Raw genomic sequence first — 13395 nt, 5'->3', positions numbered from 1 at the left:
AAAATAATTAATAGGAATCCAAGAGGTAACTTTTTCTACACCTCTGCAAGATCCTCATCCTCCTGCACTCCAAGGAATAGAGTTCCAGCCTACTTAACATCGGCCTTAAGCTTAGACCCTCTGGTGCTGGCAACATCGTCATACATCTTCTCTGCACCCTCTCAATAGACAATAAACAATAGGTGCAGGACGAGGCCATTCGGCCCTTCGAGCCAGCACCGCCATTCAATGTGATCATGGCTGATCATTCTCAATCAGTACCCCGTTCCTGCCTTCTCCCCATACCCCCTGACTCCGCTATCCTTAAGAGCTCTATCTAGCTCTCTCTTGAATGCATTCAGAGAATTGGCCTCCACTGCCTTCTGAGGCAGAGAATTCCACAGATTCACAACTCTCTGACTGAAAAAGCTTTTCCTCATCTCCGTTCTAAATGGCCTACCCCTTATTCTTAAACTGTGGCCCCTTGTTCTGGACTCCCCCAACATTGGGAACATGTTTCCTACCTCTAACGTGTCCAACCCCTTAATAATCTTATAACATATAACATATAACAACTACAGCATGGAAACAGGCCTGTCCGGCCCTACCAGTCCACGCCGACCATTCTCCCTGACCTAGTCTCATCTACCTGCACTCAGACCATAACCCTCCAATCCCCTCCTATCCATATACCTATCCAATTTACTCTTAAATAATAAAATCGAGCCAGCCTCCACCACTTCCACCGGAAGCCCATTCCATACAGCCACAACCCTCTGAGTAAAGAAGTTCCCCCTCATGTTACCCCTAAACCTTTGTCCCTCAATTCTGAAGCTATGTCCCCTTGTTGGAATCTTCCCCACTCTCAAAGGGAAAAGCCTACCCACGTCAACTCTGTCCGTCCCTCTCAAAATTTTAAAAACCTCTATCAAGTCCCCCCTCAACCTTCTACGCTCCAAAGAATAAAGACCCAACCTGTTCAACCTCTCTCTGTAGCCTAAGTGCTGAAACCCAGGCAACATTCTAGTAAATCTCCTCTGTAACCTCTCCATTTTGTCGACATCCTTCCTATAATTTGGCGACCAGAACTGCACACCATACTCCAGATTTGGCCTCACCAATGCCCTGTACAATTTCAACATTACATCCCAACTTCTATACTCGATGCTCTGATTTATAAAGGCAAGCATACCAAACGCCTTCTTCACCACCCTATCCACATGAGATTCCACCTTCAGGGAACAATGCACAGTATCGATAAGATCCCCTCTCATCCCCTAAGATCCCCTTTCCAGCTTGACAACATCTTACCAAAAACACAGTCACCCAGAACTGGTCAAAATATCTAAATGCAGCCTCACCTTGTGGGGAGTTCTGATAGAAGTATATACAATTGTGATTCATTTGGATGTTGAGAGGATGTTTCCACTAGTGGGAGAGTCTAGGTCCAGAAGTCATTGCCTCTGAATTAAAGGACATTACTTTAGGAAGGAGATGAGGAGGAATTTCTTTAAACAGTGGGCAATGAATATGTGGAATTCATTGCCACAGAAGACTGTGTCAATTGATATTTTTAAGGCAGAGATAGTCAGAGGTTATAGGGAGAAGGCAGGAGAATGGGGTTAGGAGGGAGAGATAGATCAGCCATGATTGAGTGGTGGAGTAGATTTGATGGGCCGAGTGGCCTAATTATGCTCCTATAACTTATGAACATGAACGTATGAGACAATGTTAGCTCCCACCACGAATCCTTTGAATCAAGTCTTTCACAGGGTCATTCTGTAAATGCTGCAAAGAGGTCGTTCACAACCTGACTCATTTTCTTGGCGATCCTTCAGTTTTCATTGCAGCTGTGGTCTTACCTTCTAGTTGCGGCGGCACAGTGGCGCAGCGGTAGAGTTGCTGCCTTACAGCGCTTGTAGCGCCGGAGAACTGGGTTCGATCCTGACTACGGGCGCCGTCTGTACGGAGTTTGCAAGTTCTCCCCGTGACCACGTGGGTTTTCTCCGAGATCTTTGGTTTCCTCCAAAGACCTAAAAGAGGTCAATTTGAAGAAAGTTCTCGACCCCAAACGTCACCCATTCCTTCTCACTAGAGATGCTGCCTGTCCTCCTGAGTTACTCCAGCATTTTGTGTTCAATGAAGTCCCAGTACTGATTCCTATGGAACATCACTGATGACTGATCCCCCATCAGAAGAAACAGCCCTCAACTACTACCCTCGGGTTCCATGGCCAATCTAATTTTAATTATAATCTATCATGTTATTGTGGAGCCCATTTGATTTTATCTTCTGGATCAGCCTAGCGTGAGGGACCTTTTTGAATGCCTTACTAAAGTTTGTGTTGTGTTATGTTTGTGATGAGTTACCCTCATCAAACAGCTTTATCATTCATTTCCTCCCGCCTAGACTACTGCAACTCCCTATACAGTGGGATCAGTCAATCATCCCTGTCCCGCCTGCAATTGGTCCAAAACGCCGCAGCGAGACTCCTGACGGGTACCCATAAAAGGGACCACATCACCCCGATTCTGGCCTCTTTCCACTGGCTCCCAGTACAGTACAGAATCAACTTCAAGCTCCTCCTATTCACATACAAAGCACTAAACCGGCTTGCCCCCCCATATCAAAAATCTTCTAACCCACCATCTCCAGGTCCCTCAGGTCGGCTGACTTGGGGCTACTGACTATCCCGCGGTCTAGGCTTAAGCTCAGGGGTGACCGCGCTTTTGCGGTTGCAGCTCCTAGACTGTGGAACAGCATCCCTCTCCCCATCAGAACTGCCTCCTCCATCGACTCCTTTAAGTCCAGGCTCAAAACCCATTTCTACTCCCTAGCGTTTGAGGCCCTCTGAGGGGGCGCTGTGAACTGTTTATGTATGTGCTGTTATGTTTGTGTGCCATTGTATGTTCGTTCTTAGTACCTGAACTGATGTACAGCACTTTGGTCAACGTGGGTTGTTTTTAAATGAACTATACAAATAAAATTGACTTGACTTGACTTGAATTATCACCTCCTCAAAAAAGTCATGATCTCCCCTGCATAAAGCCATGCTAACTATTCCTAATAAGAGCATGCTATTCTAGATGTGAGTAATTTATATATCCTTAATCTTTTCCCATAATATCATTCTTCTCTGAAAACGGTTAGTGTCCGCATCTTTCTAAATAGATTGCAGTAGATCAAACAGGCAATCCTATCCACACCCAAAGAACTGTGAGGAAGGGTCTCGACCCCAAAATGTCACCCATTCCTTCTCTCCAGAGATGCTGCCTGACCCGCTGAGTTACTCCAGCATTTTGTGCTTCCTTCGATTTGTACCATGATGATTAAATACTTGCCCTCATTCGAGTTTTATAATTTAGTTTTGAGATACAGCGCGGAAAAAGGCCCTTCGGCCCACCGGGTCCGCGCCGACCAGTGATCCCCGCATATTAACACTATCCTACACACACTCGGGACAATTTTTACATTTGCCCAGCCAATTAACCTTCAAACCTGCACGTCTTTGGAGTGTGGGAGGAAACCGAAGATCTTGGAAAAAACCCACGCAGGTCACGGGGAGAACGTACAAACTCCATACAAACAGCGCCCGTAGTCAGGATCGATCCCGGATCTCTAGCGCTGCATTCGCTGTAAGGCAGCAACTCTACCGCTGCGCCACCGTGCCGCTCAAATCTTAATGTGTTCGTGATTATTTTTAAGCTCTTATCCATGGCTGCCCGAGCACTGGAATGAGTTCAACAACCTTCCCCTTTTCTTAAAAGGGCCTCAAGGAATCTCAAGCATTTGATTCTGCTGAAATCACAATCCATTGCCAACTTCAAAGAAAAAAGCTATAAGTGAACCAGAAATTGAACGAGAATAACTCTTGAGCATAAAACGCATATAAGTGAAGTAAAAGCAATTGTGCAAATTCAGCTGATGGCAACGGGGAGATATGTAACAAGGGAGATTCTTATCGACTTTGATAAAGATGATTATTATAGATTCTTGCAAAAACTCTTCTGGTAGGTTAATCCTCCCTAACTGCCCTTGGAAACATATCTCAGTGCTCATTTTCCAGGATGACACTTAACTGTCTCCTTCCCAAATTATCCTTTATCCCATGTTAATCACTTCTGCACAAATTGCATTCAGTTACTCAGGAATTCAATACAATTCAAATTCAAATTCAAATTCAAATTCAAATTCAAATTCAAATTCAAATTCAAATTCAAATTCAAATTCAAATTCAAATTCAAATTCAAATTCAAATTCAAATTCAAATTCAAATTAAATTCAATTCAATTCAATTCAATTTAATTTCAAATTCAGGTACAATATTTTTTGTGTAACAGGTGATCAAAGCAGCGTTGGATATAGCCTTCAAAAAGGAATTGTAAAGTGCTCAAAAGTTTATTGGGCGACAGGAAAAACCTAGTAAATTGGACTGGATAATGTTTGCAAAAATCCAGCATGAGCTTTGTGGGCCAAATGGCCATTATAATATTGTATCATCTATCCCCTCATGCGGAATATCAATACAGAATTTTCACCTTGAGGATGGTGGGTAGATGGAACGAGTTGCCAGAGAATGTAGTTGAGGCAGGTGCAACAACGGCGTTTAAAAGATGAAATAGGAAGAAACTGCAGATGTTGGTTTAAACCGAAGATAGACACAATAAGCCGGTGAGACAGGGGGATATAGAACAAATGAATGAAAGATATGCAAAAATGTATCGATGATAAAGGGAACAGGCCATTGTTCGTTGTGGGTGAGGTGAAAATGAATTACAGACAATGAGACTCAACAAGACGACTTTGAAGCTCGTACCAATGACTTGGGTGTGGGGGGGGGGGGGATGGAGAGAGATGGGATGCATGCGTTTCTATATGCATACCGTCGATATTTCTCATTTCCCTTTCCCCTGATTCTCAGTCTGAAGAAGGGTCTCCACCCAAAATGTCACCTAGTCCCTTTCTCCAGTGATGCTGTCTGACCCGCTGAGTTACTCCAGCTTTTGGTGTCTATCTAACATTTAAAAGATTTAGGGGGGGAGGGGGATAGACTACGTGGATAAATGGGACTTGCTTGGATGGGGCATTTTGGTCTGCATGGATCAGTTAGGCCACAGGGCCAGTTTTCATGATGTATGACACTACGATGTTATGACTTTAACAGTGGAATTCTAGTCAAATTATTATAGAATAGTGTACGTTGTTGCTTCTCTGCGTGGCTGGCCAGTACTGTATAGTGTTTAAGCTATTGGACTGGCATTAAAATTTGCGACCGTTGATCCAGAGACGAGTTCAAATCGCATTCACGGTTTCTCGGGAATTAGACTTCACAAGTTCACTTATTTCACAAGTTAAAGGAGTAGAATTAGGCCATTCAGCCCATCGAGTCTACTCCGCCATTCAATCATGGCTGGTCTCTGCCTCCTAATCCCATTTTCCTGCCTTGACCCTTGACACCCGTTCTAATCAAAAATTTGTCTATCCCTGCCTTAAAAATATCCACTGACTTGGCCTCCACAGCCCTCTGTGGCAATGAGTTCCACAGATTAACTACACTCTGACTAAAGAAGTTCCTCCTCACCTCCCTTCTAAAAGAGTGCCCTTTAATTCTGAGGCTGTGACCTCTGGTCCTAGACTCTCCCACCAGTGGAAACATCCTTTCCACATCCACTCTATCAATGCCTTTCATTATTCTGTAAGTTTCAATGAGGTCCCCCCTCGACCTTCTAACCTCCAGCGAGTACAGGCCCTGTGCTGTCAAACGCTCAACATTTCAAGTAACTAAATAAATCTAGAATGAAAGGAACTATTAATCAGTGTAACAGTAACCATCAAACAACTGGATTGTTAACAGGAAGCTATCTGCGTCATTAGTTAATAGTCCTTAGAGTAGCAAATTAGCTGTCCACCAACAGTTTAACCTCAATGTGACATTAGACCCACCAGAGAGGTTTAAACTTAACTCCCTCCCCAGTTTAGTTTAGTGATACAGTGCGGAAACAGGCCCTTCGGCCCAACGAGTCCGCACCGACCAGCGATCCCCGCACACTAACACTATCCGACACACACTCGGAACAAGTTACACTTATACCAAGCCAATTAACCTACAAACCTGGAGGTCATTGGAGTGTGGGAGGAAACCGAAGATCTCGGAGAAAACCCTTGCGGTCACGGGGAGAACGTACAAACTCCGTACAGACAGCACCCGTAGTCGGGATCGAACCCGGGTCTCCGGTGCTGCATGCGCTGTAAAGCAGCAACTCTACCGCTGTGCCACCGTGCCAACCAAATCTTAATGTGTTCGTGATTATTTTTAAGCTCTTATCCATGGCGGCCCGAGCACTGGAATGAGTTCAACAGCCTTCCCCTTTTCTTAAAAGGGCCTCAATAGCCCATATCCTGGAACAATTAGGGATATGTAATAAATGCTAGCATTTCCCTGGAATATATTCATCCCTAGAATAATCCCAGTGGATCAATGAATATTGGCCAAATGTTCAACATTGACAGATACCCATTTTGTTCAAAAATCTTACGATTATTGTTGACTGTGTTTACATCTCAAAGTTGAGCTGCTTTCACCTGGTGTAAAGTTTAAATATATAGGTCAATGAATAGTTAGTGTGGGAAGGAACTACAGATGTTGGTTTAAACCAAGGACAGACACTGGAGTAACTCAGCGGGACAGGCAGCATCACTGGAGAGAAGGAATGGGTGATGTTTCGGGTCGAGACCCTTCTTCAGGCTGGAAAGTTAGTGGTGAATAGCTATAATGAATAGTTGGTGTCTTTATTACCTCAGAGCCAAAGTATGCAATACTCCTGATGGGCTGGATTCATTCTCCTCTTATTTAATTCTGGACTTGAGTACAAATTGACCAATGCAATTGTAAATTTCCCCAGTGTGGGACGAATAAAGGAATATATTATATTATTATATTATGCAGAGATACAGCGTGTAAACAGGCCCTTCATCCCACCAAATCCACACTGACCAGCGATTCGGTGGCGTCACGGTGGCGCAGCGGTAGAGTTGCTGCCTTACAGCGAATGCAGCGCCGGAGACTCAGGTTCGATCCTGACTACGGGCGCCGTCTGTACGGAGTTTGTACGCTCTCCCCGTGACCTGCGTGGGTTTTCGCCGAGATCTTCGGTTTCCTCCCACACTCCAAAGACGTGCAGGTATGTAGGTTAATTGGCTGGGTTAATTAAATGTAAAAATTGTCCCTAGTGTGTGTAGGATAGTGTTAATGTGCGGGGATCGCTGGGCAGCGTGGACCCGGTGGGCCGTAGGGCCTGTTTCCGCGCTGTATCTCTAAATCTAAAATCTAAATCTAAAACACTATCCTACACTAGGGACAGTTTTTACATTTATACTAAGCCAATTAACCTACAAACCTATACGTCTTTGGAGTGTGGGAGGAAACCAAAGTTCTTGGACAAAAACCACGCAGGGAGAACGTACAAACTCTGTAGGAGTAAAGAGGTCCTTCTGCAGTTGTATAGGGCCCTGGCACATCTGGAGTATTGTGTACAGTTTCGATCTCCTAATTTGAGGAAGGACATCCTTGTAATTGAGGCAGTGCAGCGTAGGTTCATGAGATTGATCCCTGGGATGGCGGGACTGACATATGAGGAAAGATTGAAAAGACTAGGCTTGTATTCACTGGAGTTTAGAAGGATGAGAGGGGATCTTATAGAGACATATAAAATTATAAAAGGACTGGCGGAGCTCGATGCAGGAAAAATGTTCCCAATGTTGGGGGAGGCCATTTAAAACTGAGGTGAGAAGGAACTTTTTCACCCAGAGAGTTGTGAATTTGTGGAATTCTCTGCCACAGAGGGCAGTGGAAGCCAAATCACTGGATGAATTTAAGAGAGAGTTAGATTGAGCCTTGGTGGCTAGTGGAATCAAGGGGTATGGGGAGAAGGTAGGCACGGGTTACTGATTGTGGACGATCAGCCATGATCACAATGAATGGCGGTGCTGGCTCGAGGGGCAAAATGGCCTCCTCCTGCACCTTTTTGCTATGTTTCTATGTTTCTACATTACAGCCAGGATCGAACCCTGGTCTCAGGTGCTGTACATGCTCTCCCTCTCCGCCCCTTTAAGCTATACTTTCTTAGTTGCAAGTTTTAAGAGACACCATTGACAGAAATCATTGTTCTTGGAATAACACAACTATTCATCCTGATAAATACAATAGAGGGAAATGCTAACAGTATTCAACCAGTTAGGCAGTGCCTGTGGAAAGATAAATGATGTTCACTTTTCAAGTCAATGATTTCTTCTCAGAATATGTTTAGTTAACTGGCCTCAACAAATTAATACCTGTTGCCCTGCATGCACAGGAACTACGTACCAATTCCCCGCAGCTCTGATGTAAGGTCATCGACATGAATAGATAACTCTATCGCTCAGCCAGATTCATAAGGTCATAAGTGATAGGAGAAGAATGAGGCCATTCGGCCCATCAAGTCTAATTTGCCATTCAATCATGGCTGATCTATCTCTCCCTCCTAACCCCATTCTCCTGCCTTCTCCCCGTAACCCCTGACACCCGTACTAATCAAGAATCTATCCATCTCTGCCTTAGAAATATCCACTGACTTGGCCTCCACAGCCTTCTGTGGCAAATAATTCCACAGATTCACCACCCTCTGACTAAAGAAATGAGTGTTCCTAATGTTAGTGCTCTAATGTTACCTGACCTGCTGAGTATTTTCAGTATTTTCTGATTATTTTCTTTAGAATTCCGAAACTGCAGTTTTTTTTAATTGCAGTAAATAGGATGCTAGTTCTTTTCATTTTAAACCACGAGTCTTCTGATATGATGAGAGTATTTTGGGTATGACATTTAGACAAAATGTATAAAGCATGCAGTGAAGGAAAAAATTTGCTTTGTTTTCTGTTGGAGTAACATCACGATTTTAAAACACGTAAGTGTCTATTTGAGTTTGTTATTGTTTAACAAGACAAAGTAACCTGTTAAATTCATGCAGCGCATATCAATTTGATCTGTGGTGAAGTGTGTAGTAGGAAGGGGCAGCAGATACTGGTTTAAACCGAAGATAGACCCAAAATGATGGAGTAACTCAGCGGGACAGACAGCATCTCTGGAGAGAAGGAACGGGTGGCGTTTCGGGTCGAGACCCTGCTTCAGAGTTGATTTGTGAAACTTGATTTGTTATGAAGGAACGTAGAGAATTAAGTATTCATTCTTTTTTTGCTCACAGATCACCTTACTGAATAACCCGACAGAGTGTCCTGCCTCTGAATTATTATATCACATCATTCAAGCTCCTTTTCCCACATTAAGCTGCAAAACAACAACAACAACAACAAAATCCTTGAATGAATCACTTTACTGAACGACTTGAAAACCAGCTATCTTTGGAAGCCACAAGTTTGACAATAATATCCTGCATATCATAGTGATCTGTTATCAGTATCTAAACATCTGGCTTATTTTATACAATTATTTGCAATTTATAGTCAACAGAATTACCTGGGTGTAAAGAACATGGACACAGTGTAAAGAAGCAGGCACTGATATTCAACAAGTTCGATTACTTTATCTGAAATAAAAACAGAAAATGGTGTAAACATTTAGCAGATCAGGCAGCATCTGTAGAAAGAGAAACAGTGTTAACACTATGCTGGTCTGCAAAGGGCCTTGGACTGAAACGGTAAAGCAGATAGCGTGCAATTTATGTTTGGTCCATCAGAAGAAGGATGTGGAGGCTTTGGAGAGGGTGCAGAAGAGATTTTCCAGTGGTTATCATGATCAGAGGGTATTAGCTAGAAGGAGAGGTTGGACAAAAGTGGATTGTTTCCTCTGGAGCATCCAACACTAATGGATATATATATATATATATATATATATATATATATATATATATATATATGATAGGAGTCTATAAAAATTATGAGAGGTATAGATAGGGTAAATAGTCAGGACCTTTTTTCTCAGGGTGGAAATGTCAAAGATTAGTGAGCGTAGTTTTATGGTGTGAGGAAGAAAGTTTAAAGGAGATATGTGGGATAAGTTTTATTTTACACACGCTGATAGGTGACTGAAATGGTTGGTGGTGGAAGCAGATGCACAAGTGACGTTTACGGGGCTTTCAGATAAGTGTGTGAATATGTAGAGAATGGAGGAATATGGATGACCAAAGACGTACAGGTATGTAGGTTAATTGGCTGGGTAAATGTTTTTTAAAAAACTGTCCCTAGTGTGTGTAGGATAGTGTTAATGTGCGGGGATCGCTGGGCGGCACGGACTTGGTGGGCCGAAAAGGCCTGTTTCCGGCTGTATGTGTATGGTATGGTATGGTATGGTACAAGGGATTAGCTTAAATTGGAATCATGGCCGGTGCAGGCATTGTGGGCCTGATCTTGAGCTGCACTGTTCTGTTACAGATGCAGCCTGACCTGCTGAGTGTTTATAAGCAATCTTCTGCAGTTATTTCAGATTTCCAGCCTTTGAAGATTTTTCGATTCCAGTATTTTCCAGTTATTTCAGATTTCCAGCCTTTGAAGATTTTTCAATTCCAGTATTTTTTCAAATTAAAAGGATTATGGCCAATGTGGTCCAGATTGTACATGAAACAATTTCAGCTACAAAGGATTTTCAATTCTGCTTATTTTACTCGGATCGCAATATGTAAGCCAAAGCTACTCCTAATTACGTTCAGTATTTTCAAGTCCAATGTTGTCTGTGCTACTGCCTGCTTGATAAATGATCAGAATTGCTTTTCCCTGCCCGTTCCCTACTTCTGGTCATCACCCCATTTCTAACGCCATCAAATTGGAAAGCAATACTCTCAATACACTGTTGTGAACATTTAAAGTAATAAATAAATTTTTATTTTAAAACACAGTGGCTCAAAGTTTTATTAGCTGCAGTATCTTATCGTTATACTCTGAATAGAAGACTTTCATGCTTTTGGTATTTTGAAAGGGAAGTGAGAATAGACAATAGACAATAGGTGCAGGAGGAGGCCATTCGGCCCTTCGATTCAATGTGATCATGGCTGATCATTCTCAATCAGTACCCCGTTTCTGCCTTCTCCCCATACCCCCTGACTCTACTATCCTTAAGAGCTCTATCCAGCTCTCTCTTGAATGCATTCAGAGAATTGGCCTCCACTGCCTTCTGAGGCAGAGAATTCCACAGATTCACAACTCTCTGACTGAAAAAGTATTTCCTCATCTCAGTTCTAAATGGCCTACCCCTTATTCTTAAACTGTGGCCCCTTGTTCTGGACTCCCCCAACATTGGGAACATGTTTCCTGCCTCTAACGTGTCCAACCCCTTAATAATCATACGTTTCGATAAGATCTCCTCTCATCTTTCTAAATCCCAGTGTATACAAGCCTAGTCGCTCCAGTCTGTCAACATATGATATTCCTGCCATTCCGGGAATTAGTATGTAAGTATGAAACCCAGTAGTGCAGTAATAAACAGGGCCCAGAAACCTACCACTATTAAAGGTAATATTATTAATCAGGCACAAGGTTAAATAACCTCACAGATTGATGGTAAGAACTAATTTTAGTTTCGATTTTTATTTAGAGGTACAGCGCGGAAACAGGCCCTTCGACCCACCGGGACTGTGCCGACCAGCGATCCCCACACATTAACACTATCCCTCACACACTGGGGACGATTTACATTTATACCAAGCCAATTAACCCACAAACTAGCACGTCTTTGGTGTGCGGGAGGAAACCGAAGATCTCGGAGGAAAACTCACGCGGTCACGGGGAGATCGTACAAACCCCGTACAGACGGAACCCGTAATCGGGATCGAACGTGGTCTCTGATGCTGCAAGCGCTGTAAGGCAGCAACTCTACTGCTGCGCCACTGTGCTGCACGTGGGGACTGTACTGGAGTCCATACGATACAATGGGACTATATAAAATGTAACTCAGACTGGGGAGAAGTAATGTGTTTTAGTGCCTAAAACAGGGCCCGGTGATGCAAGTGCATAGTTCCTTAAATGTGGAAACAAATGAAGACAAGGTGGTGAAGATTTCATTGCTTCTCTTCATTGGTTAGGCATTGAGTACAAGAGTTATAGAGTCTGAGTCATACAGCATAGAAATAGGCCCTTCGGCCCAACTTGCCCATGCCAACAAAGAGGCCCCATCTACACTGGTCCCACCTGCCCACATTAGGCCCATATTCCTCTAAACTTTTCCTATCCAAGTATCTGATATTCCTCTAAACCTTTCCTATCCAAATGTCTTTATAATGTTGTTATAATATTTGCCTCATACCTCCTCTGACTGCTAACTCCATATTTACCCACTATCCTCTGTGTGAAAAAGTTACCCCCACAGATTCCTATTAAATCTTTCCCCTCTTACCTTAAACATAACTACTCTGGGTAAATGACTCTGCATTTATCACATTCCCCTCATGATCTTATACACCTCCATAAGATCAGCCCTCATACTCCTGCGCTCTAAGGAATGAGGTCCTAACCTTCTCAACCTCTTCCTGTCGCTCAAGCCTTCAGGTACTAGCAGCATGCTCGTAAATCTTCGCTGAACTCTTTCCAGCTGAACAACATCCTTCCCATAGCAGGGTGACAAAAACTGAACACAATACTCCAAATGGAGCCCCACCAATGTCTTGTCCAACAAGTACTTAACATCCCGACATTTATACTCAATAACCTGACCGTTGAAGGCCAACGCATCAAAAGCCTTCTTGACAAATCCTACCTGTGACACCATTTAAGGAACTACTGTATGTTCCTGCACTCTGCTCTACAACATCCTACAGGGCCCTGGCATTCACCCTGAAGGTCCCAGTGTGCAGGGCAAGTTTTTTTCATACAGAGGGTGAAGAGAGCCTGGAACATGCTGGAGGTGGAGGCTTTTAGATGGGCACATAAATGTGCAAGGAATGGAGTGGTGAGGAGCATGCATTGGTAGACGAGGTTAGTTTATTTAGGTTTAGTTTGGTTTGGATACCCCATCCCTTTAATTTCACTCCAATCATCAGCAAGAAAGCAGAGGAATCCGAGAAACATGATCACCAGGTTCAAGAAACCCGATTCCTTCTCAACAACATCAGGCTCTTGAACACCACAAACACCAGCTAAATCATGAACCATGAACCCCCTGTTGCACACAGCATTTGGGGCTTTTTTGTTGTTGCACTAATATTGTATTTTTAATTTTTAACAACTTTTGTTTATTATATTATCCATGAGCACTGTGTTTACCGACCTGTAATGCTGCTGCAAGTAAGAGTTTAACTTCTGTTTTCGGGTAGTATAAGAAAATAACTGCAGATGCTGGTACAAATCGAAGGTATTTATTCACAAAATGCTGGAGTAACTCAGCAGGTCAGGCAGCATCTCAGGAGAGAAGGAATGGGTGACGTTTCAGGTCGAGAC

The 13395-nt window shown here is 43.3% G+C and overlaps 1 protein-coding gene across 1 annotated transcript in view; it reads left to right on the top strand.

The window, feature by feature from the left end:
* Positions 1–9915, top strand: part of LOC144596345 (collagen alpha-3(VI) chain-like) — a 28124-nt gene extending 18209 nt beyond the window's left edge. Inside the window, exon 5 of the mRNA XM_078404592.1 lies at positions 9216–9915. The gene's annotated coding sequence lies outside the window, so the exon portion shown is untranslated. The remainder of the gene's footprint in view (positions 1–9215) is intronic.
* Positions 9916–13395: the final 3480 nt, after the last annotated feature.

Source organism: Rhinoraja longicauda, chromosome 8 (assembly GCF_053455715.1).
Source record: "Rhinoraja longicauda isolate Sanriku21f chromosome 8, sRhiLon1.1, whole genome shotgun sequence".
In the NCBI taxonomy this organism is placed as follows: Eukaryota; Metazoa; Chordata; class Chondrichthyes; order Rajiformes; family Arhynchobatidae; genus Rhinoraja; species Rhinoraja longicauda.
The sequence above is the reverse complement of the archived record's forward strand: the minus strand, read 5'-3'. Positions and strand labels throughout refer to the sequence as shown.